General features: G+C 36.7%; 1 pseudogene; it reads left to right on the plus strand.

Annotated features, from left to right (window-relative positions):
* Positions 1 to 12,293: 12,293 nt before the first annotated feature.
* LOC120205459 lies at positions 12,294 to 20,201 on the plus strand (annotated as a pseudogene).
* Positions 20,202 to 26,536: the final 6,335 nt, after the last annotated feature.

Here is a 26,536-nt window from a genome sequence, read left to right on the forward strand (position 1 = left end):
CTACTTATACAAGAGGCTAAGCAAGATCATTATTAACTGCGTTTAGAAGAAGGTTGGGGAGTTTACTAAAGAGGTGATCTTTTTTCCTCCAGCTGTTGGGTCTACGGGTGGTTTGCTTTGTAGTGGAATGAAAACTTGTTTGAAGTAACTAGTGATCACATACATAGCAAATTTATTGCAATATTTGGGAAGTTTAAGGAGTCTAATTCAGAGTGTGTTATTATTAATGTACATGGCCCTTCTATAGAAGCTAAGAATAATGAGTTCTTCAGGGAGTTGTTGGATTTTTCGTAAGTCTAAATTATCTAGTGTGCATTGGGGGAAATTTTAATACTTATCTTGACCCAACAGAGAAGATAGGAAAGTCACACAATTGGCATGACATCGACCTCCTTCGTAACTTTGTACAACAAACCAATCTACCAGACCTTTTGTTGTCGGGAGGAAGCTTCACTTGGTGCAACAATATAGAATCTTCAACATGGGTAAGACTCAATCAATTTTTAATTAGTGGTAGTTTCTTGAATAGTTTTTCGAATATGTTCCAGTGTCTACTGCCTAAGTCCCTTTCTGATCATAATCGATAGCTTTGGAGCAAAAATGTTTAAACTGGGGACCCAAACTTTTTAGATTTTTCAACTATATTTTAGAGGAAGAATGATTTGAGGATGTGGTTAAATCATCCATGGCTGCTTTGATGAAGAAGAATAATCAAAGAGGTATTTTCAGCATTCTGCAAGGTACTAAAAAGGTATTCAGAAATGGTCTGGCAGCAATCATTTTGGGTTTTCAGATTCTATTTCAGAGATGAAAGGCAAAATAAGTGAATTATAAGTTAAGTCACAAAGAGGAATCCTTTCTCTCCAAGAGTGGGACCAGCTACTGCAGTTTAGAAAGGAACTTTGGAGGCTGCATAGGATTGATGAAAGCATCTGGTTTCAGAAGTCGAGAACGAGATGGATCAAAGATGGAGACAGAAACACGAGATTCTTTCACCTCTGTACATTGAATAGGAATAAAATAAATGTCAATTCTACATTGAAGGTTGGTGGGAATGTAGTCTTAATCCAAAAAAGATAAAGTCCCGTGTATCCAATTTTTTCAAGACAACATACAACACCAAAAAAACGTTGGAAGTTGAGTATTTTAATTTAGACTTTGTAAAATTGTCAGTTAATCAAAGTGCACTCCTTGAGGAGCGATTTTCATAATAGGAATTGTGGGAAGCTATTTCATCCTATGACAATGCAAAATCCCCTGGTCCGGATGGATTTACTATGTTTTTTTTTTTAAATATTGGCCTAGTCTAAAGGAGCAAATAATGAAATTTTTTAAAGACTTTTATTGTGGAAGGAAGTGGGATTTTGCATTATTTGCTAAATCCTGAGAGTTTATATGACTATAGACCAATTAGTCTTGTTGGTATTATATACAAAATTCTCTTAAAAGTATTATCTAAGAGACTCATCTCGTGTTAAAGACATTTTCAGTCCATTCAAGTTCGCTTTTATCCCGAGGAGGCGGTTGTTGTTGGATTGTGCTTTCCTTGCTAATGAAGGTATCGATTATTGGAGGAAACAAGGGCTTAAAGGGGTTGTTTTTAAAGTTGACTTTGTTGGAAATCCTTAAATTAAGTAGATTCTCTACCTTAGTTCAAGGAATTTCCTTGTAAATACTAGCCATAATCTACTTACTAATTTTTAGGGATATGTTAATTATTAGAGATTATTTTCTTTTTATTCTTTTTTGCTATGTTAAAAGGGTGTACTCCTATTAGAAGAAATAAGAATTTTTCTTCTTCCTAAATCTGTTCATGGTATCGAGAGCCATAGGATTCATTCGATCCTACTCATTTGTCTCTCATCTCTCTTCCTAAATTTTTTTCCTTATATCAGGGGTGATATCAATAAAACCCTCTCTGAGACTGAGATCTCACAAATTGCTCAAAATCACAGCTAAGAAATCCCTCAAACTAACCTTAACTCCTCTCTTACAATCACAAATCATCGATTAGATGGAAAATATTTCCTGCAATGGTCACAATCTGTCCTTATGGTTCTTTATAGCTGAGAAAAAATTGGGTACATCAATGGAGACATTCCCCGACCAGCATCGACAAAATCTAGTTATGCAACTTGGGAGCTTAACAACTCAATGGTTATGGCTTGGATTATAAATTCGATGGAAGGTAATATAAGCCGAAATTACCTTTTCTTCAAAACTGCCAAAGAAATGTGGGATGCAATTAAGGAGAATTTCTCGTATCTTGAAAATGTTTCCCAGGTATTCGAGATCAAATTAAAGTTGAAAGATATTCAGCAAGGAGCACTTGAAGTCACTCAATATTACAACAACCTAAAGATCTTATGGCGGGAGTTGGACATGTATTATGAAGCTGATTGGGGCAAGGGCGAGGAACACACCAATTTCATGGATCATATTAACCAAGAGTCTCTTTATGAGTTCCTAGTAGGAATAAATCATGATATTGATGAGGTCCGAGGACGAATACTAGGAAGAACCACACTACCAACCATTGGAGAAGCATTTGCTGAAGTAAGGAGATAAGAGAAACGACGTCTTATTATGTTAGGAGACACAAGAGAACTAAAACCTTTGACCACAACTGGTCATCATCCTTCAGAGAACACTTCCCTTATTTCAAAAGCCCCACAGTCTCAAAGGTACAAGGCTGGAATTGATTCTGGTTCAAATAGGCCATGATGTAGCCATTGTAACCAGGTTGGACATACCAAGGAGAAATGCTTTAAACTCCATCTCTATCCTAGAAAAAACCAGAAAGAAAACAAGCAGCAATGATGTCTAATACTGAAGAAGATGCCCAGGATGTTCGGCTAACCAAAACTCAATTTGAGGCTCTTCATAAACTCCTCGGAACTCCTACAGCCAGTAGGTCACTAGATTCGGGAGTAGCCAACCACATGACAGGTAATCTAAGTCTGTTTCACACATATTTACCTTGTCATAATCACTCCCAGATTTGCATAGCTGATGGATCTTACATGCCAGTGGCTGGAATTGGAACAATCAAACTTACAGAACATTTTTCCATTGATAAAGTTTTATATGTTCCAAATCTTTCTTGTAATTTACTCTCAATTAGCAAGCTTACCAAGGATGAGAAAGTACTTACTGAATTTTCTGCTTTCGGTTGTGTGGTTCAGGAACAGAAATCGGGGAAGATGATTGGCACTACTAAAGTTGATGATGGCTTATATATTTGTAATAAAAATAGTTCACAAGAAGGGATGGCCTTAACTACATCGAAAGAATAATCTATCATGCTATAGCACCATAGACTATGACACCCTAATTTTATGTACTTGAAGAAATTGCTTCCTCTACTATTTCTAAATAAGAAAATAAGTTCCTTAAATTGTGAAGTTTGCCAACTGTCTAAACATGCTCGTGTCCCTTATCCTTTGAAACCTTATGTTCAATCTCAACCTTTCACTTTAATCCACAATGATCTATCTCCAAAATCCACAGTCGAGTAAAAAATGTCACAGGAGCTACATGGTTTCATAACATTCATTGATGACCACACTAGAGTTTGTTGGGTATATCTCCTCAAAGAAAAATCGAAGTCTCTAGAGTCTTCCAAAGTTTTCATTCAATGATTCGAACTCCAAAATTCACACCCGTATAACTCATAATGGGAGAGAGTATTTTAATCTATCCTAAGCCCTTAACTTTCTGAGCAAGGAATCATACATCAGAGTTCTTGTCCTGACATCCCTCAACAAAATAGGGTTTCTGAGAGGAAAAACAAACACATTCTAGTCGTGGATCGTGCTCTTATGTTTACTATAGGTATACCGAAGTATTTATGGGAGAAGATGTTCTCACTGCTTGTTATCTTATAAACCGACTCCCATCAAAGGTATTAAACTTTCAAACACCTTTACATACTCTTAAGAAAAATTCCCTTGTTTCGTGTTCCTAATCTCCCAACCAAAATTTTCGGTTGCAAATCATTTCTCCACAATCATCAACCAAACCGTTCTAAACTCAATCCTAGAGCCCACACTTGTGTCTTTCTTGGATAGTCACCTACACAAAAGGGGTACAAGTGCTATTCTCCAACCCTACACCAGATGTTTGTTTCCCTTGATGTTATTTTCTTCGAAAACGAGCCATATTTTTCAACCTCTCATCTTCAGGGGGAGATATTTAGTGAAGATGAGACCTTGAACAACCTTCTCATTATACCTCAAGACTCTATCAGTCCTTTAACAACTACAAAACCTGCTGAAAATCCTACAACCACTGCTGAAATTCCTACAACCACTACTGTAAATCCTACAGCCATTGCTGAAAATCCTACAACCATAGTAATTCCTGATTTGGACCCTATTTTACTCAACTCCACTGTGCATCAACATGAAACAAGGGTGATTAACCATACAAATGAAGAAAAACAACCCTCTCCTTCTAACAAATAGCAAGAAAAAAATCAGCAGCTTTGTTTATACTATCAAAAACATCAGATCCCAGAGACTGAAACAGCAGTGCCAATGCCATATTTACCCGATGACTGTCCTGAGGAAGAAGTCTTACCTCCTTCTCCTTTCATCTATCTTCTAATTATAGTAAGAAAGGGCACTAGAAATTGCACTCAACAACCCATTTCTCGGTTTGTATCCTATGAGAACTTGTCTAAATCTTACAATGCCTTTATTTTCATTATTGACTCTGTAGAAACTCCAAAGAACATAGAACAGGCTCTTAAGTCAACCAAATGGAAGCAAGCCATGTTGGAAGAAATAAAGGCTCTTGATGATAATGGAACGTGGGAAATATCTAAACTACCTACTGGGAAGAAGACTGTGGGTTGTAAGTGGATTTTCACTAAGAAATTTAAACCAAATGGGAGCATTGATTGATACAAGGCTAGACTTGTGGCCAAGGGTTTCACTCAAATATATGGGTTGGACTATGAGGAAACATTTGCACCACTGGCCAAACCAAATACTATTCAAGTGCTCTTCTCAATTGTTATCAACTTAGAATACCCTTTGATCCAATTGGATGTAAAGAATGCTTTTCTCAATGGAGAATTAAAAGAAGAAGTCTACATGGATTTTTTGTCTAGATTCGAAGGAAGCAAGGGCCAAGTATGCAAGTTGAAAAAGTCTTTGTATGGACTAAAGTAATCCCCTAGGGCTTGGTTTAATCGTTTTGCCAAAGCCATGACGAGTAGACATTATATTCAAGGTCAAGTTGATCACACCTTATTCTACAAACACTCGGATAATGGGAAGTGTTGTATTCTCATTGTATACAAAGATGACATAATATTGACAGGAGATGATTCTATTGAAATTGAAAGACTAAAAGAATTCTTAAGTCTTGAGTTTCAACTTAAAGACTTGGGGAATATTAGATATTTTCTTGGAATGGAGATAACAAGGTCAAAGGTAGGTATTTCAATCTCTCAAAGAAAGTATGTTCTTGATCTACTTTCTGAAGTCGGACTGTTGGATTGCAAACCAGCCGAGAGTCCTATGGAATCCAACCTTAAATTAGGAACTGATAAAGATAGAGAAGAAGTAGACAAGGAGAGATATCAACGGTTAGTGGGAAAACTTATCTATCTTTCTCACACTCATCCAGACATAGCTTTTGGAGTAATTGTTATTAGTCAATTCATACATGCTCCTAGGGAAAAACATTTGGAAGCTGCCTACAAGATATTGAGATACTTAAAAGGGACTCATGGTAAGGGGTTGCATTTCAAGAAATATGTAAATCAAAGCATAGAAGTCTACACTGATGTAGATTGGGCAGGTGCTATTAATGACAAATGCTCCACAAGTGGGTACTACAGCTATGTTTGGGGTAATCTCGTGACATGGAGGAGTAAAAGAGTAGTCGGTTGTGGCATACAGCAGTGTTGAAGCTGAGTATCGAGCTCTGTCCCAAGGTATATGTGAATGAATGTGGCTACAACGACTAATGAGAGAACTAAAATTATCCTATACAACACCTATAATATTGAATTGTGACAACCAGGCAACAGTTAGTATAGCTCACAACCCTGTACAACATGATCGCACCAAGCATATGGAAATCGATTGCCACTTTATTGCGGAGAAAATTAACAAAGGGGAAGTTTGTGTTTCATATCTACCTACTCAACAACAAGTAGCAGATGTGTTAACCAAGAGTTTGAGCAGAAAAAGGTTCGAAGAAATTATGGGTAAGCTAGGTTCGATTGACATCTACACTCCAACTTGAGGGGAGTGTTGGAAATCCTTAAATTAAGGAGATTCTCTACCTTAGTTCTAGGAATTTCCTTGTAAATATTAGCCATAATCTAATTACTAATTTTTAGGGATATGCTAATTGTTAGAGATTATTTCCTTTTTATTTTTTCTGCTATGTTAAAAGGGTGTACTCCTATTAGAATAAATAAGAATTTTTCTTCTTCCTAAATCTGTTCAGACATTCATAGAGCTTATGACACTGTTGAATGGCCAGTTATCCTTAAAGCAATGAAAAACATGGGCTTTGGCGAGAGACGGTGCTCGTGGATTTTGTATTGTCTTTTTTCAGCATCAATCTCGATCCTAGTGAATGGTTCCCCTTTAGATGAGTATCAAAAAGAAAAAGGGTTGAGACAAGACTGCAGTCTTTCCCCGCTTCTGTTCAATATAGTTGGCGAAAAGCTCCATTTAATGTTGTCTAAAGCCGCTGATTTGGGCCTTTTTCAAGGTTTTGCAATCGGAAAGTCGGAATATCCTTTTCGTTTGACTCATCTCCAGTTTGCAGATGATATTATTATTTTTTGCCAAGCCTCTCTTTGTCAAATTAAAAATGCCAGAATTGTTTTAAAGATCTTCAGCTTAATGGCAGGGTTCCATCTAAATCTAGCAAATAGCACACTATACGGTATTAATTTTGAAGATGACAACCTAAATGATTGGGCGTTGGCCATTGATTGTTCAGTAGATTCTTTTACTACAGACTATCTAGGTCTACCCCTCGGTGCGAAAAAAAATTCTGAAATCCTATGGGATCCGGTCATCAAGAATTTTAACATGAAATTGGTTGGATGAAAAACATTTTGTTTATATATGGCGGGCAGATTAGTGTTGTTGAAGTCGGTGTTGTCCTCCTTGCCTATCTTCTTCTTATCAATATTCAAAATGCCATGCAAAATTAGCCAGAAGCTTAATTCATTGATGGCAAAATTTCTTTAGGGAGATGGTGCAGAGAAGAGTCAGTTTCACTAAGTGAATTGGAGAATAGTATGTCGTCCGTTAAATAATTGTGTCCTTGGAGTTTTGGATTTGAATCTTACCAATCGGGCTCTGCTGGGTAAATGGGTTTGGAAGTTTGCCAATGAAAAAGATTCCTAATGGAAAAAAATGTTGTGCTGCAAATACAATATCAATTGCAACACCATGTCAATCAACAAGGTATTCTCTCCTCAGGCCTCTTGGATTTGGATAGGTATTGCCAATAGTTTCTTGAAGAATGATTCGGCTGGAGTGTGCCTAAGATCTAATTCGAAGATGCAAGTGGGGAATGGTAAGTCTATCTCTTTTTGGAATGATGTTTGGATAGATGATACACCTCTGAAAAGTCTATTTCCTAAGATTTTTGCTCTTTCATTCAATAAATAGGGTAACATGGCTGAATTTAGTTGTTATGAGTCGAATGGCTGGGAGTGGAATATACAAACTAGGAGAAACTTGTGTGATTGGGAATTGGACCATTGGGTGGAATTGAAGTCAAAATTGAATAGCTTTAAATTAACTAAATCAGTGGATGACTTTTTATCTTGGTCAGGGAAGGGTGATGGATTGTTCTCGGTAAAATCTTGCATAATGGCCTTATCTAAGGTCTCTGGGGAAAAGTATTTGTGGAAGAATTGGGCCTGGTTGGGTTTAGCTCCTCCACGAGTTAAAACATTTCTTTGGCAGATATCTCATCAAAAATTGTCAGTTAGAGTAGAGTTGAAGAAAAAGAGGTGCCCCTAGGAGAATACATTCTCTATCCGCTTTGCCATCAGCATGATAAATCAGCACATCATCTTTTTATCTCGTGTATTGTTTTATGGGAACTCTGGAATAGATTAGCCAGCTTATGGGATCTTTATTTAGCATTGCCCCGTGATCCTCCTACCCTTCTTAGCTCTTGTTCTGAATTGATGGTTAATTCGATTATTTGGAAATTTATTCCGGGTGTTGTTTCTCACGAAAGAAATAGAAGAACAGGACATGGAGATTATAATTGAAGTGAGAGAATTGGGGGAAATGAAGACGAATTAAGGATTGAGAAAAAGGGAATCGAGGAATTAGGGATTTCAATTCCAAATACTAAGACCGAAGAAAATTACCTGGAGCTGGGACACTAGTAAGGGAGAGAAGAAGTTGAATGGGGCAGAAGAGATGGGCTCAGAAGGGGATCCAATCAACAGGCCACAGGAGGAAAATATTTATCTCTTATCTGCAAATATATTGTAATGCAAATAAAACCGTGTACTGGGGAATAAAGACCTTACCTGATGAATGAATAAGAATCATTTTCTGTAATCTTTCTTTTCTTCTTCTAAAACCTTCCTTTGATTTTTCCTTCTCTAATCCTCTCGGTTCATAACAAATTGGCATCAGAGCCTAAATTTCTAGCATTATAGCAAGCTGGAAAACAGAAAAAGAATCAATCCATAGAAGAGTCGACTGAACCTATTGCCATTCAATAGCAAATTGAAGATTTATCCAAAAGAGTGGAACAAGTCACTGATGAAACGAAACCTCCAAAGTGGTAGGAGGAGCAAAACAATCATCTAAACAATTTGGAATCAAAGATGACCACCAATCAAGCCTATATAGAACAAGTCCAATGAATTTTAACGGGGAGGAATGATGAGCAAGATATGGCAAGGTAAGAAAAGGAGCATATTGCTACACCCACTCTAACTAAAGTTGAAGGAAAGAAATCGATGATGGTGACAGAGATAAATGTTAAGTCCAGATTCTCGTACAACATGGATGAACCAGGTATCCTCAAATCTAAACCCTATGAGTCACAAATGGACCAATAGAATATTAGGATGGAAAATCAAACAGGGGATAGCAATGGGGCCAAAATAGTTCAAGGAGGGGCAGTAGGAAATACTGGATTTATGTTTCCTAGGCCTAAAGTAGAACTAAAAAATTTTGATGGAATGAATCCAAGGGATTGGGTAAAAAAATGTCATAAGTTCTTTCATCTTTTTGGAATTCCCGAAGAACAAAGAGTTGTGATAGTTGCGATGTATTTATAGGGAAAAGTTGAATCATGGTTTGATGGTTATATCATGCAAAAAGATCGAGTGCATTGGCATGAGTTCGAAGCAGACTTAAGTCATCGATTTAGTGATATGCAGTATGCAGTATGCAGATGTCATATAAGAATTTAGTAAGCTAACTCAAAAAGGAATAGTGGAAGAATATCAAGTGAGGTTCAAAGAGTTGAAACCTTTCATTTTAATGCAAAATCCAACCTTGGGGGAAGAATTTTTTGTGTCCATTTTCATAAGTGGACTAAAGTACGAATTGAATCATAGGGTCAAACTCTCAACCCTAAAAAAGTAATTAAAGCTTGCAGGTAGGCTAAATTATATGAGATCTCAATAGAGTTTGAAAGTAAACGACAGAAACAAAACTTAATAATCCCACCCAATCCAATTTTAACAAACCTGCTGCCATTCAAACAAACCAGAAAGTTATGTCAAATCCTCCAAACAAAACTAGTTTACTGGAGTATCACAGATTAAATAATTTTTTTTACAAATATGATGAGAAATTTCAACCAGGTCACCAATGCAAGTTAAGACAAATGAATGCTATGGGGGAACTTGATAACCATGAAGAAACAATCATACCAGAAGAAGTTTTGGGGGTTTCAAATGATAAAGATGAGAATCTAGAAATTTCAGTCAATGCTCTCACAGGTAGCATCACTTATACTACAATTAGAATTCAAGGCTTGGTCAGGGGAAAACCTCTCGATATTCTTATTGACATCGGCAACACACACAACTTTATCACTCCTAAATGGGATAAAGCTAGTATTAAGTTAGTTTCAACTTAACCACTAGCCAATACAGTTTCTAATGGAGAAAAACTTTTTAGTTAAGCCAAAAGTAATCAGTTATGTTAGATTATACAAGGCCATCAGTTTTTTCATGATTTCTGGGTACTAAATCTAGGAGGAAGTGATATAGTTCTTGAAGTCGATTAGATGAGCAAATATAACCCAATTCTTATGGATTTTAATGCCATGACTATTACTTTTGAGAATGAAGGACAATAATTATATATTCAGGGTCATCAAACATCCTTCCTTACGAAAACAGTCTCCAATGACAAACTGCAAAAGATCACTGCTAAGGATCCACATTTATTGGGGGAAATTTATTTTCTAACTATAGAAAATTGTAAGCAACAGGTGCCTAGTGAACAACAGGTGCCTAGTGAGCTACAACTGCTGTTAGCAGAATTTGCAGGAGTTTTTGAGGAACCTACAGGAATGCCTCCCAAACGTGTACTTGACCATACAATTACACTTAAACTGGGTGTAGCTCCGGTCAATTTGCGGCCTTATAGGCTTCCACATCATCAAAAAGCAGGGGTGGAAAGACAAATTTCTAACATGTTATCAGCTTCTATCATTCAAACAAACAAGAGCCCTTTTCTTCTCCTTGCTTACTTGTTAAGAAAAATGATGGTTGTTGGTGATTTTGCGTGGATTATAGGCAGCTAAATAGTCAGACGGTGAAGAATAAATTTCCAATACTAGTGGTGGATGACTTACTAGATGAATTACATGGAGTATCCTATTTTTCTAAATTAGACTTAAGATCTGGCTATTGGGAAATTCGAATTCAGCCTAAAGACATCTACAAAACTGCTTTTCGCACTCATCATGGACACTTTGAATATAAGCTAATGCCCTTTGTACTTATAAATGCCCTTGCTACATTTCAATTTCTTATGAATGATTTGTTCACTTCCTATTTGAGAAAGTTTGTTCTAGTGTTTTTTGATGATATATTAGTGTACAACACTACATTGTCTGCTCATGCAATGCACTTAAGAAAGGTTTAGGAAATATTGACATAACATCAGCTTTATGCTAAGAGAAGTAAATGCTACTTTGGACAGCCACAAGTGGAATATTTAGGCCATATTAATAATGCTCAAGGTGTCTCCACTGATCCCTCAAAAATTACTGCCATGAAAATTTGGCCACTTCTTCAAAATTTAAAGTCTCTTCGGGGATTCTTAGAGCTAACAGGCTATTATAGAAGGTTCATCAAAGGTTATGGTACAATTAGCCGTCCACTGACAATGATGTTAAAAAAAGAAGGTTTTAAATGGACTCCTACAATAGTGGCAACTTTTACTCAATTGAAGGAAGTAATGTGTAAGGCTCCAGTTTTGGCTCTTCCTGATTTCACTAAAGAATTTTGTTTGGAAACCGATGTGAGCTCAGAGGGTATAGGGGTTGTTTTTTCCCAATGAGGTCATCCTTTGGCTTACCATAGTAAAGGTTTAAGTCCTAAAAACATGGATCTTTCTATCTATGAGAATGAATATCTTGCCATTCTTTTGGTAGTCTTAAAATGGCGACATTATCTTGTGTTTGGTATATTTATAATTAAAACAGACCACAAACCTTTGATGTATTTGTTAGAACAGAAACTCACAACAATAATTCAGAAGAAGGGATTGACCAAATTATTGGGTTTAGACTACACAATTCAATACAGGAAAAGGCGTACAAATGTGGTGGCAGATGCTTTGTTAAGACAATTTGTGCAGATGGGTGAGTGTAAACAAATGAGTACCATGATTATCATTCCAACTTAGGTTAAGGACATTGAACAAAGCTATGAACATGATACTAGTGCTAAAGAATATATTAGAGCAGTAACTATTAACACTGCTAGTGCTCCAAATTGGAAGTATTCAAAGGGTATTTTGAGCTACAATGATAGAGTTTATGTGGGAGAGACGTGTTCTTTACGATTGAATATCCTACAAATACTACATGACTCTCCACATGGAGGGCATTCTTGTATTCAAGCTAAGTATCAGTGGGTGAAAGCTTATTTTTATTGGAGGTTTACATGTTTTTATGCATAAGAATTGCATTTTGGTGATAGTAGATAAACTAACTAAATATGCCCATTTTTAGTATTTTATCATCCCTATACTGTGATGGAGGTGACTAAATTATATTTAGATTAGGTATATAAACTTCATGGTCAGCCTAAGATGGCCATTTCAGATCAAGACAAGACCTTTACTAGCCTTTTCTGGAAAGAACTAGTTAAGCAATTAGGAACCATCACACTTTTTAGCACAACCTACTATCCTGAGACAGATGGTCAAACTGAGCGAGTGAACCAGTGCCTGGAACAGTACTTAAGAGGTTTGTGTTTTCTAAAACCTACACGGTAGACAAGATGGTTACCTCATGCTGAATGGTGGTACAACACAAACTACCACACGGCACTTAAAATTACTCCTTTTGAGGCCCTATACAGATACAAACCTCCTACGATGTTATAATGTTCTGAATCTAATGTAAACAGTGTTCAGACGTTACTACAAGATAGAGTTCAGCTAAGACAAAATGTTCGAGATCAATTATAGCAAGCACAGAATCGCATGAAACAGCAAACTGACAAAAATCACAGTGAAAGGACATTTAATTTGGAAGAAGTGGTGTACTTGAATTGCAACCATATCGGCAGACTTTCCTAGCAATCAGAAAAAAACTTGAAGTTAGAAGCCCGTTTTATGGTCCTTACAAGATCCTGGAAAAGATTGGTGCGATTGCGTACAAATTAGACTTACCAGAGACTGCTCGTATCCATCTTATTTTCCATGTTAGTCTCCTAAAGCCAAAACTTGGAGAAAGACACTAGTTTCATCAGAGCCTCTTCAAGTAATAGATAATGGCCAGATGAAAGTATTTCTTGAGAAGATTTTAAGCAAAAGAATTGTAAAAAGGGATAATCGTGTTTTTACTCAATTGCTAGTACAATGGACAAATTTGAGTTTTGAAAATGATACCTGGGAAGATTATACAGTCATGCGCGCTCAATTTACTACTTTCAATCCTTGGGGACAAGGATCTGGTCATGGAGGGGGTATTGTCATGAACAAAAGAGAAGAACAAGACAGGGAGATTAGAATCGAAGCAAGAGAATTGGGGGAAATTGAAGAGGGATTAGGGATTGAGAAAAAGGGAATCGGGGAATTAGGGATTTCAATTCATAATGCTAAGACCGAAGAAAATTACCTAGAGCTGAACACAAGTAAATGAGAGCAGAAGCTGAATGGGGCAGAAAAGATGGGCTCATAAGGGGATCCAATCAACAACCCACAAGAGGAAAATATTTAGTTCTTATCTGTGAATTTGTTAGAGTTAGTTATACAGCTGTCACTTTTACATTTGCTATAGTACATTGTAATGAAAATAAAACCGTGTGCTGGGGAAGAAAAACCTTACATGATGAATGAATGAGAATCCTCTTTTGTAATCTCTCTTTTTTCTTCTTCTAAAACCTTCCTTCCTTCAATGTTTCCTTCTCTATTCCTCTCGGTTCATAACATGTTTTGGTCCATTTGGAAAGCAAGGAACTCAATTGTTTTTGATAGCGTGAAACTCAACAGGTCCTCATTTTTGTTCATTGTTATATTGAGGTTAGCAAAATGGTATCTAGCTAGGTTCCCTCACATCCCTATCCAGGCGAATAAGTTGATTGGATATCCTTCCCTTGCAGACAGGAGTTTTGTTTTAAAGTCACAATGTAGTCCTTTGCAATGTTGGTTTCCCCCTCCAGTTGATTTTTTTAAGATGAATGTAGATGGGGTTGTAAGGTTTGATGGGTTGGCAAGAGGTATTGGTGGTATTTTAAGAGACTGTAATTGTTTCACTCGAGTGACATTTTCCGAAAGTGTTGGTCCTGGCCCTCCTCCAATAGCTGAATTGAAAACCATTAAAAGAGGCATCGAGATCTTTCTCTCTTCAGTTTGGGCTCCTAAGGGCAGATTGATTGTAGAAAGTGATTGTAAATCTGCAGTGGAGTGGATTCATTCTCCTTTTACTGTTCCTACTTTCTTTAGTTCTCTAGTAAAGGAGATTAAGTCCCTTGTTACAGCTAAGGCGTCTATAGTTAGGTTGATTCCAAGGGCTTGTAATTATGAGGCTGGTAAATTAGCGAATGAGGGGATCGGGTAATTGTAAGGGTTCTATTTTAGACTGTTTCTTTGTGTGTGTGTTTTTTTTTTAAAGCTACTCAATTCATTGTACTTATTAAGTCTCATGTAATTTTTTTCTATTAATAAATTGAGGTACTCTTTTCCTCCTTCCGTTGGCCGGTTCTTTTCTTCGGGAAAGGGACTACAATGATGGAGGTTTTTAATGAGGTCTCCTACTTTTATAAAAAAGTTTTAACTAAGAAAGGATTTTGCTGAGGCTAAATGAAGCTTAGGTACATATTATCTTTTTTATTTTATTCTTTTATGTAGAGTTTCTATTGATCTTGTCAGTTAGCTTTTCAGTGAAGGTTATTGTCAGAAGATCCAACTTTGGGCTTCGGCTTTTAACCCACAAAAGCTAGGTGAAGCTCGACAGTATACATATTATGCCTTTATGTGTTTAGTAGCATTGAAATTGTTGAAATGGTGACATAAATTATTTAATTATTGGTTGAACTTTAATTTGTACATAGAATCAGCCTTCTCTAGGGGAAGCATGGTGTATAAGTGATGCTAATATACATATAGTTCTTGTTGTTTGCAGGCAGTCTCTTATATCAGGACCTTGTATGCATTTACAAATGAAACCTTGGCCAAATATTCTTATGCAACCTCATTACAAGCAACTCTGAGATATGGTATATTGATTAGTCTTGGGCAAGGGCTTGGGCTTGGATTTACGTATGGGCTTGCAATATGTTCTTGTGCCATACAGCTACGGGTTGGATAATTCCTTATCACACATGACAAAGCTCATGGTGGTGAAATCATAGCAGCCCTTTTTGCTGTTATTTTAAGTGGCCTGTAAGCTTCAGTTTCTACCTTTTTTTCCTGCCTTGTTTAATCTCTAGTGTCTTACCGATCCTTTTTTTGTTGTACAGTGGGCTGAATCAAGTAGCAACAAATTTCTATTCTTTTGACCCAGGAGGAATTGCTGCTTATAGACTTTTTGAGATGATTAGTCGTTCGTCCTCTAGTTTGAATGAAGAAGGGAACATCCTTTCCTCTATTCAAGGGAATATCGAGTTTCGGGATGTGTATTTGAGTTATCTGTCTCGTCCTGAAATCCCTCTTCTAAGTGGCTTTTACCTCATTGTACCTGCTAAAAAGACAGTTGCACTTGTTGGAAGAAATGGCTCTAGGAAAAGCAGTATTATCACGCTCATGTAACGGTTTTATGATCCTACATTAAGTTTAATGATGGCCATGTGGTTTTACATAATGCATTGTTTTAGCTTGATATTTAAGGTTTTGAATCATTGCTTTGCTGTCGGTCAACCTTCATGATCTAAAATATATATTCTTTTATCATCCAGGGGAAGTTCTTCTAGATGGGGAGAATATTAAAAACCTAAAGCTGGAGTGGTTGAGCAGACAAATAGGACTTGTTACTCAGGAACCTGCCTTGCTTAGTTTGAGCATAAAAGATAATATTGCTTATGGGCGAGATTCTACATTTGATCAGATTGAAGAAGCTGCGAAAATAGCGCGAGCACATACATTTATTAGTTCGCTCGAGAGAGGATATGAGACATAGGTGAAATGTGAAAAAAATAAAATATATTATTTTTCAATCCCATTGTCTTGATTATTTCTCATTTGTAGCTTATTTTGTTGAAACCATTTACCGTGAATTTCAGGTGGAGAGGGCTAGCTTAGCGTTAACAGAAGAACAGAAAATCAACTTTCTATTGCTAGAGCAGTGCTTTTGAACCCAACAATCCTTCTGCTTTATCAAGTTACTGGTGGACTTGATTTTGAAGCTGAAAGAACTGTTCAGGAAGCTCTAGATCTCCTCATGTTGGGACGCTCAACTATAATAATAGCTCGGCTATCACCCTCATTTTAAATTATATATATATATATATATATATATAAATTAATTTGGTTGATTTAGGGGCTAAATTGCAAGTTTCAGAAGTTTGCAGCTCGGTTTTGAACCTGTAGAAAGTTTAGAGACTTAACCCTGAATTGTCCCATTTTGCCTGAGAGGTTTCAAACCCCTATCCCGTAAGCATGGCCAGCCATCACCTTACCATTTAGCCTAGGTCACTGTTTATAATATTTTAAAGTAAATATATTATTTACTTAAGGCTTAGGTTATAATACCAAAATCCCCAAATTAAACCCCCAAGTCCCTAAGTTATCGTCGTCCGACAGTCGTTAACTGCACCGCCACCATCATTCTGTTCGCCATCATCTGGTGACTGAAACCCCTCCAACCTCACTCTGGAATTCATCGCTGATCGCCGCGAGAAGCTCGCCAAAGCACCGTCGAAACCCCCTCCCCTGGTCGCCTTAGTTAATCATGATTTTCGACAGCCATCATCATTCGTTTGCCTCATCTTCGGCAAGGTTGGACTTCTCATCACCGTCCTCTCAAAACCCAACCCTTGGGTGTTAACTTTGTCGACGTTTTCTTTATCGTTGGTGTTGGTAAACTCGGATTTAATTTTTCGGTTAATTTTCTCAATTTTGCTTGATTATTGGTTGGGTTTGAGTTGTTTGAAGACTAAGTTGCACCTGGAGTACTCGATCGACCGACTCAACCCCTTTCCATCGTCTCACATGTCGCAACGCACCGGTAGTGTGCATAGGGCTCCTACTTTGGTCCAGGAGCCTTCTGGAACCGATCCAATTAGACCGAACCAGGTTGGGTTAAGTCAACTCATTGAGTCAACCCAGTGGAGTCAACTCGAACATAGTCAACTTGTTGACTTTGATTGATCATTGACTTTTACCATAGTTGACTTTGACAAAAAGTCAAATTTTTCGAAAAGTTATATTTTATGTTTTTAGACGTCTTAAGTCCAAATTCGAATTCCGTTTTGTCAAATTTGAAGCCGAAAGCCTCCGAATTTACCGTCAAACCCGAGCATGCATATGTATATAAGTATTTCATTTAAGAATAATTAAATTAAGGTTAATGACTGATCTAAGATATTGTTATTTGAAGGTAAACGAGACTCTCCCGACTGTTTGATAGCTTGATGCAACTCCTCTCGATCTGTTCGGCCTCGTGAGCTAGTGATTACTCATTCGAGCACTGCTGTTGAGCGTGGCTAGGTAGGTGGTCAGTATACTGCCGACTGATCTGTTTTGCTAGGTGTGTTCCTTATGTGCTATATGATTGTTTTATCTGTTTTGAAATGTGATTTTTCAAAATTACTGAATTACTGAATCTTTTATTCATCTTGACGTTATGATTTACTAATTTACTGGTTGACTGGTTATGAACTATGGTTGTTTGATATATGCTATTTGGTTATTTGTTCTCACTAGAAATATGATTATGCCGATTATGGATCATGGAATTTACTGTTTACTGTGTGAACTGTTTTATTGATATATTGTTTTGGGTAGGAAATTGGAGTATGGAGGTTAAGTTCTGATCAAACTAGTAATTCCTTACGGACCAAAGGCAACCTTGGATAGACTCCAAGGTCCCGAGAACTTTCTTAGGTAGGCTCTCAGACCCTAAGGTGCTCTCTTAGGTTGGTTCCTATACCCAATGGGTATAAGGTAAGCCCTTATGGGTGCAATTCTGGGGAACTGCATGTACGGAAGGAGGGTAATTATGAGTTTTAAAATTCAACTTCTCTACGACTTTTACGATACTTTATTGAACTACTTCTTGATTATTTTACCTATTATGTTTTATTTGCACCATTAGAACATACTAAGCTCCCTAGCTCACCTTTTCAAACTTTTTTCCCCTTTATGATACTTTTGGATAGACATCCTAGACCTGACACTTGGAGGATCGATACATTCGTATAGAACATTTTGTTGTAATATTTTTATCTTCCGAATTGCTCTTATTTACGTTGACATGTGTCTTTATTTTGAAATATTTTTTTATGATGATTATTGCTTTTATTACTGATGTTAGATTTACTGCGATACGGATTATAACGTATTTTATTTTACACAATCACTTACGGTTTAATATTTACTCGTTGCATTTTTATCGTTATTAACTATATTTTTTTAAAGATGTTATTTATAATGTGGATTTAAATTATCGAAGATTGTTTGGAATATGTATTGAAAATTTTTATTATAATCGACTAGATCTAGTCGTAACTCACAGACTGAGTCTAGGGGTTACATCGATAGCTTTGTCTCATAAGAAATGTTGATTATATAGCTATGATGGAGGGTCAGCTGATGGAAATGGGCACACATGACGAGTTAATAGCCCTTGATGGTTTGTATGCAGAACTCCGCAGAGGTGAGGAGGCCACAGAACTTCCAAGGAGATAATTAGAGCTATATATGCATTATTAAGAATGCTCAAATGCTATTTTTTAGAATTTTAATTACTAGTTAGTGATTTTTCCTTATTTAGTTTGAAAAGATTTCTTGTTTGTTTCTATATCCTATTTATGGTTTATTATTTTATTTTCTTTCAGGATGCCAGTTAGGAACTGCAAGAATACATCAACATTCCAAATTGAAAAGAATTCTCCATCAGTTCATAGCTTCAAAGAATCATCATCTCCAAAGTTTGTCAAATCACCATCTCTCCAAAGAGTTCCTGGTGTATTTGGGTCCCAAGACGGTGCTTTTAACTCACAAGAATCACCTAAAGCTCATTGTCCACCGCCACAGAAAAATGTTGGAAAATGGATTGCCTGCGGATTCCGGTGATAAGGAACCATGAATTAGGAGGCAGGACAGTTTTGAAAGGAGACTTCCAGAGTTGCCTAAACTCGATGTTCAGTGCACCCAGCAGCAGAAATCAAATGATTTGGACCCTGAATCTCCTGTATCACCTCTTCTGACATCTGATCCTAGAAACGAATGTTCACATTCTCAGACTTTTAGTCGGCCTCACAGTCACTCTGATGATATCCCAATGAAAAATAAGGAAGCAAAGGATGTGCGTCATGGGGAAGCTCCATCATTTTGGAGGTTGGCACGCTTAGTTTTGCGGAGTGGCTCTATGCTGTGTTGGGAAGTATTGGTGCGGCAATCTTTGGCTCTTTCAATCCACTTCTTGCTTATGTTATTGCACTGATAGTGACGGCATATTATTGGCATGAACATCATCACTTAGAAGGTGACGTAGATAGGTGGTGTTTGATAATTGCCTGCATGGGTATAGTGACGGTTGTTGCCAACTTCTTGCAACACTTCTACTTTGGCCTTATGGGGGAGAAGATGACTGAATGGGTGCGCAGAATGATGTTCTCAGGTATCCGAATCTTCAAAGTTGTGAGTTTTAGAGAAGACATAAATTCTCTGGTTTTTTATTTTCACTTACAAAACTAGAATTCCCTCTAATTTATAGAACTCTAGAGAACAATCCTAACTACAGTTAACTTATCTACAAAACTGATTTAGAGATAAGACTAAGAATTTAAATTTGAATTTCAACCTAAAATATATTTAGGAATCTATAATCTACAAATGTATACCATGTTTTCTAGAATGGTGAATTTCATGGATATCATTTAGCTTATTTTTTTCTTTGTAACAGCAATGCTGAGGAATGAAGTTGGCTGGTTTGATAATGAAGATAATAGTGCTGATAACTTGTCCATGCGATTGGCAAATGATGCTATATTTGTAAGCGCTGCTTTTAGCAACCGGCTTTCAATATTTATACAGGATAGTGCTGCTGTTATTGTTGCTATACTAATTGGGATGTTGCTACATTAGCGGGTGGCACTTGTGGCATTCACAACCCTGCCAGTCCTAGCTGTCTCTGCTTTTTCTCAGGTTTGTATATTTTTTTTTTCATTTTTATTTACTTCATTATCAAAAATCATGGGAGCTTCTGGATATTTTTGCTTAGTTTTTTCTAGTTCCATGTATCGTCTTATCTTCTTTTTTCCTTGTACACCTTTTGCCTTTGTTGAAAATTGGTGCAACTTGCACCGAAAGTTGGGAGAAAAAAATATATAATTTCACCGAATGGTGGAATTGTCAAAAAAGTTGTATTTTTGTTGATTTTTGATAAAGGGTAAATTACACAATTTAGTCATTGTACTTTAGGGTATTTATAAGATTAGTCCTTAAGCTTCAACTATAAATATCCTACTTCATTTAGCTTCAAAATCATCACAAAGTATTCTAGTTTTCTTTTAATACTAGAGAATTTAGAGAGTTTCTTGAGAGTTGTTTTCTCTTTTTTATCAAGAGAGAATTATCATTGTTTTCTCCTTGGTAGATAGAGAGAAGTTGTAATTCCTATTTTCTTATAGTGAAATTCTTCTACCGTTGTCCGTGGTTTTTACCCTATATAATTTAGGAGTTTTTCACGTAAATTTTGTCTTCTTTATCTTCATTTTTATTTTCTCAAATTATCAGTTGCGATTTTGCTCTATCCGATAGCCGTCTTCCGCAACAATTGGTATCCGAGCCAGATTTGAGTGTGTAATATCTGCTTATTGTCTTTGTGGTTGCCACCAAAAAATGGATCCTCCAACATAAGAAAGTAAGAAGATATTACCCATTCTTTGAAGGTTCCACAGAACTATTCACGATAGTGAAATAGTGGGAGCTATCCGAAATAGAAGCTATGGCAACGAAATTTGATATTGAAAAATTCAATGAGAGAAATTTCTCATTGTGTAAATTAAAGATGAAGGTCATCCTGAGGAAAGACGTGTTGTCTAGCAGCTATTAGCGAAAGACCGGTAGATTTCACAAACGATAACAAATGGATCGAAATGGACGGAAATGCTATGGCAAACTTTCATCTAGCATTAGCAGATGAAGTATTATCAAGCATCGAGGAAAAGAAGACAGCTAAGGAGATATGGGATCATCTTACCAAATTGTACGATGCCACATCGTTGCACAATAAAATTTTCCTTAAGAGGAAATTATACACTCTCCGTATGACAGAATCTACTTCAGCGACGGAGCACTTAAACATACTGAACACGTTATTTTCTCAGCTTACATCCTTAAGATGTACAATAGGAGAACAAAAACGTGTTGAACTTCTACTTCAAAGTCTACCTGATTCATATGATCAACTCATCGTCAACTTGACAAATAGTAATGTCACCACTCTAGTCCTCGATGACGTTGCATCTGCTGTTCTACAAGAAGAAAATCGGTTCAAGAACAAGAAAAACAGACAAGTAAATCTGCAACAAGAAGAAGCGTTGACAACGATGAGAGTGAGATCAACGGAACGTGGCCAAAGCAGCGTCACAAACATGGTAGATCAAAGTCAAGAAGAAAGAAGAATTTAAAGTGCTACAACTGTGGAAAGAAAGGTCACTTGAAGAAGGATTGTTGGAGTCTAAATAAAAACTCCAATCCACAAGGCAATACCGCAAACACTTCAGATGATGGAGATGCTATATGCTGTGAAGCGTCAACCATCGTGGAAGGTAGAAAGAGATATTCAGATATATGGCTCATTGATTCGGGAGAAATATATCACATGACCTCAAGAAGAGAATGGTTTCATCATTATGAACTTGTCTCAGGAGGATCTGTGTATAGTTGCAATGATCATGCCTTAGAGATCGTTGGCGTGGGAACCATCAAATTGAAGATATATGATGGAACAATTAAAGTTGTTCGAGATGTGCGGCACGTGAAAGGCTTGAAGAAAAATTTATTATCCTACGGATTGTTGGATAATAATGCAAGCAAGATTGAAACATGAAAAGGAATCATGAAGGTGTTCCGTGGAGCGCTTGTGGTGTTGAAAGGCGAAAAGATAGCAACAAACTTGTACATACTGAAGGGAGAGACTGTGCTAGAAGCAGAAGCCTCTGTTGCCTCATGTAGTTCAGATTCTGCAATGTTATGGCATCAGAAACTTGGACACATGTCAGAACAAGGAATGAAAGTCCTTGTGGAGCAAAAACTACTTCCAGACTTAACAAATGTATCACTTCCTTTGTGTGAGCATTGCATAACAAGTAAGCAGCACCGGTTGAAATTCAATATGCCAAATTCTAGAGGCAAAAGTGTTATAGAATTGGTTCACTCTGACGTATGGCAAGCACCAGTTACATCCCTAGGCAGAGCAAAATACTTTGTCTCATTTATTGATGACTATTCCAGGAGATGTTGGGTGTACCCTATTAAGAAGAAGTTAGACGTGTTTTCAACTTTCAAAAACTTTAAAGCGCGGGTGGAAATTGATTCTGGAAATAAGATCAAGTGTTTCAGAACAGATAATGGAGGAGAATACACAAGCGAAGAATTTGATGACTTTTGCAGGAAATAAGGCATTAAAAGACATTTCACAGTGGCGAACACTCCTCAAAAAAATGGAGTGGCAGAGCGGATGAACAGAACCTTGTTAGAAAGAACAAGAGCAATGTTAAGGGATGCAGGCCTAGAAAAATCATTCTGGGCAGAAGCAGTCAATACCACATGTTATTTGGTGAATCGAGCTCCATCAACTGTAATAGAGCTGAAGACACCAATGGAGATGTGGACTAGTAAACTAGCTGATTATTCAAACCTTCATATATTTGGAAGTATTGTGTACGTGATGTACAACTCTCAAGAAATTTCAAAGATGGATCCAAAATCCAAGAAATGCAAATTCTTGGGGTATGCTGATGGAGTAAAGGGGTATCGCGTGAGGGATCCCACTGCCCGCAAAGTGATCATCAGTAGAGATGTTATCTTTGTAGAAGATAAGTTACAAAGAAAATAAGAAGATAGTAGCGCTGAAAAGTCAGAGACTACACAGATACATGTGGAAAAAGAGGTTGAACAAGGAAATTCTTCTAAAGCAGAACCAACACATGATGAACAAGAACCAGAGAGTTCTGAAGCTCCAACAACTCGTCAATCAGATCGTGTGAGGAGACGACCCAATTGGTACTCAGATTATGCTATAGAATGAAATATTGCATACTGTCTTTTAACAGAGGATGGTGAGCCATCAACATACCAGGAGGCAATAAACAGCTCAGATGCTTCACTGTGGATGATGGCGATGCAAGAAGAAATTGAAGCCCTTCATAAAAATAATACATGGGACCTTGTGCCACTACCACAAGGAAGAAAGTCAATTGGTAACAAATGGGTCTTCAAAATCAAGTGAAATGGGGACGATCAAGTGAAGAGGTATCGTGCAAGACTGGTGGTCAAAGGATATGCTAAAAAAGAATGTATTGATTTCAATGAAATCTTTTCTCATGTGGTTCGACTAACAACAGTTCAAGTAGTTTTGGCAATGTATGCTACATTGAACTTACATCTAGAGCAGCTAGATGTTAAAACAACTTTTCTTCATGGAAATCTTGAATAAGAGATTTGTATGCTCCAGCCTGAAGGTTTTGAAGAAGAAGAAAAGAACTTGGTTTTCAAGTTGAACAAATCTCTATACGGTCTAAAGCAGACGCAGAGGTGTTGGTATAAGAGATTTGATTCCTTCATTATGTGCCTTGGATAAACAGACTTAATGCAGACCCTTGTGCTTATTTCAAGAGGTCTGGTGATAATGATTTTGTTATATTGTTGTTGTATATGGATGACATGTTGGTTGCAGGACCCAACAAAGATCATATTGAAGAATTGAAGGCACAACTAGCTAGGGAATTTGAAATGAAGGACTTGGGACCAGCAAACAAGATTCTATGGATGCAAATTCAGTGAGACAGAAGTAATAGGAATATTTGGCTTTCACAAAAGAATTACTTGAAGAAGATCTTGTCACGATTCAACATGCAGGATTGTAATCCAATTTTTACCCCTCTTCCTATTAACTTCAAATTATCCTCCAGTATGAGTCCTAGCAGTGAAGAAGAGAGGATGGAGATGTCTCAAGTACCGTATGCATCAGCAGTGGGAAGTTTAATGTTCGCTATGATATGCACAAGCAGTGGGAGTGGTTAGTCTGTACATGGCGAATCCAAGCAAAGAGCATTGGAATACAGTAAAGAGGATCTTGAGATACATCAAAGGGACCTCAAATGTTGCATTATATTACGGAGGATCAAACTTACTTATCAATGGGTATATCGATTCTGACTATGCATGGGATTTGGATAAAAGCAAATCTACTACAGGATATGTGTTCAAAGTTGCTGGTGGAGCTGTAAGCTGGGTTTCAAAATTGCAGTCAGTTGTGGCTACATCCACAACAGAGGCAGAATATGTAGCAGCTACACAAGCTAATAAAGAAGCAATTTGGTTGAAGATGCTATTGGAGGAGCTTGGGCACAATCAGGAGTATGTCTCTCTATTTGTGACAGTCAAAGCGCCTTGCATCTAGCAAAAAATCCAGCATTTCATTCAAGGACAAAGAACATACGAGTTCAATACCACTTCATTCGTGAAAAGGTGGAAGAAGGGACGATAGATGTGCATAAGATCCATACCAAAGATAACATAGCAGATTTCATGACGAAGGTGATCAACGCTGATAAATTTACCTGGTGTCAATCCTCCTATGGCCTGTCAGAAACGTAAGTAACATGAAGGTACAAGGTAGAAAGAATAGTGTGAAGATAAGATTGTTCCAATCGAATCTTAAAGTGGGAGATTGTTGAAAATTGGTGCAATTGATTGTAACATACATCGATTCTTCTGTATATTACTCATTTGAAATGCTGGAACTAACCCCCAACCTGCGAGCTTCAGTTCATCTGTCGGTCGGAGAAATCCAGAATCTGAAGAGGAAAAATGGGGATGATGCACTTTGCAAAGATGTTTTTCTAGGAGTCGGTAAATGAAGAGCATGTTCGAACTGTCGAGCATCATAACAATATCTGCTCCAGCGGGTAGGTACATCGGCAGCTGTATTTACGTAGGGTCCGGTTCACTGTATGATGGTTCAGAATTACGAGTTTCGACATTTTGGGTAGTTGCTGAGGCATAGGTCAATATTCTTTGCAGGAGCAAGCAGGCATTAGATACAAGGTTGTGCTTTGCCTTCATGGTATAGTAGTGCATTTGTTTATTGATCGGAAAAAAGGTTGATAATTTTCCCCATTTAGGTATGCTTTGCCCCTCTTTTCCTTGAATTTTAAGGTCGCCCCCATTTAGCTGGAAGATTTTCAACTTTTGAGTACTTCTGATATGAAGATGATGTAACCTCTGTAAATAAATGTTCGTTTAAACCCCCTTTTCTCTTTATTTCTACAAAATCTTTTCATGTAGATCCTGCAATCTGTGCATGTTGTGATCGTATTATTTGTATTTGTAGAGGTGAGATATTTTTTAAATTTAATATTTAGAAATATTAACTATGTGAGATTCATACATACTATTAATCTTGTATATAAACATTATTTTTTTACTTTCATATTTTACTATATTTTATTAACTAAAATATATTTGAGAATCTACAAGTAAAAAATAGAATAAAAAAAAAATTTCACTAATTCATCGTTAGATGTTGCATAAAATTCAATTTACACAAATTCATTGAAAATAAATTTATATTACATAAATATTCAAAAAAGAGATACATATCCAAATAAGTATGAATATTTAAGAAACAAGGTGTGGCTTTTATGACAATGATGTAATTATGGAAATAATAAGATCAAATATGTCATTTAACATCTTATTTTGCAATCAGTTCTTCCAAACTACTGGATTTTCTAGCATTTTTCATTTTCAGCGTATTTTGCACAATCAACTCTTTCAAAAAGGTGTTTACCAAACACTAAAAATAAAGGATTTGACTACCAATAAGCTATTTATACTCAAATAATTCAAAATCTCTTCAAAAAGTTGTTTACCAAACACCCCCATTAACTTATTAAAACTTATTCTAAACCGAATCAAAATTAAATCGGTAAACAACAAAACATCACATTAGTGACCGTAGACAACCACTGACAAGAGATGAAAGAATTTTGAGAAGATATTTTATTCTCTTATATTCTTAGTCAAATGTAATAACTTAAGCCTACAGACTCTAAATCACTCCTTAACCTCTCCTACAACATTGTTTCTGCTAAAAACTTTTGTTTTGGCTAGAGAAAGTAGATGTAATGCAAGAAGAAAAGAATTCATTGAGGAAAGGAGTTATATTTCGAGATTTTAACATCAAGATAGTATGTTTTTAATCTTTGTGTTGTTATGGCTTCATTGAACGTTATACTTTGTGGTGAATGTGAGCATTCAAGGCGTTTGGGCATGATTTGTACCTAACTTGAGTATTTCTAATATTAATATTTTATTGGATTTAGAGTTTATATCATTTCAAACACGATAAAATACAAAATACAATTGTATTGTTGAACTTGCATTATCTTATAGTTAGGACAACCAAGTAGACTCGGTAATTCGGGATGCATTTA

This window comes from Hibiscus syriacus, unplaced genomic scaffold (assembly GCF_006381635.1).
Source record: "Hibiscus syriacus cultivar Baekdansim isolate YM2019G1 unplaced genomic scaffold, ASM638163v2 tig00000452_pilon, whole genome shotgun sequence".
NCBI lineage: Eukaryota > Viridiplantae > Streptophyta > Magnoliopsida > Malvales > Malvaceae > Hibiscus > Hibiscus syriacus.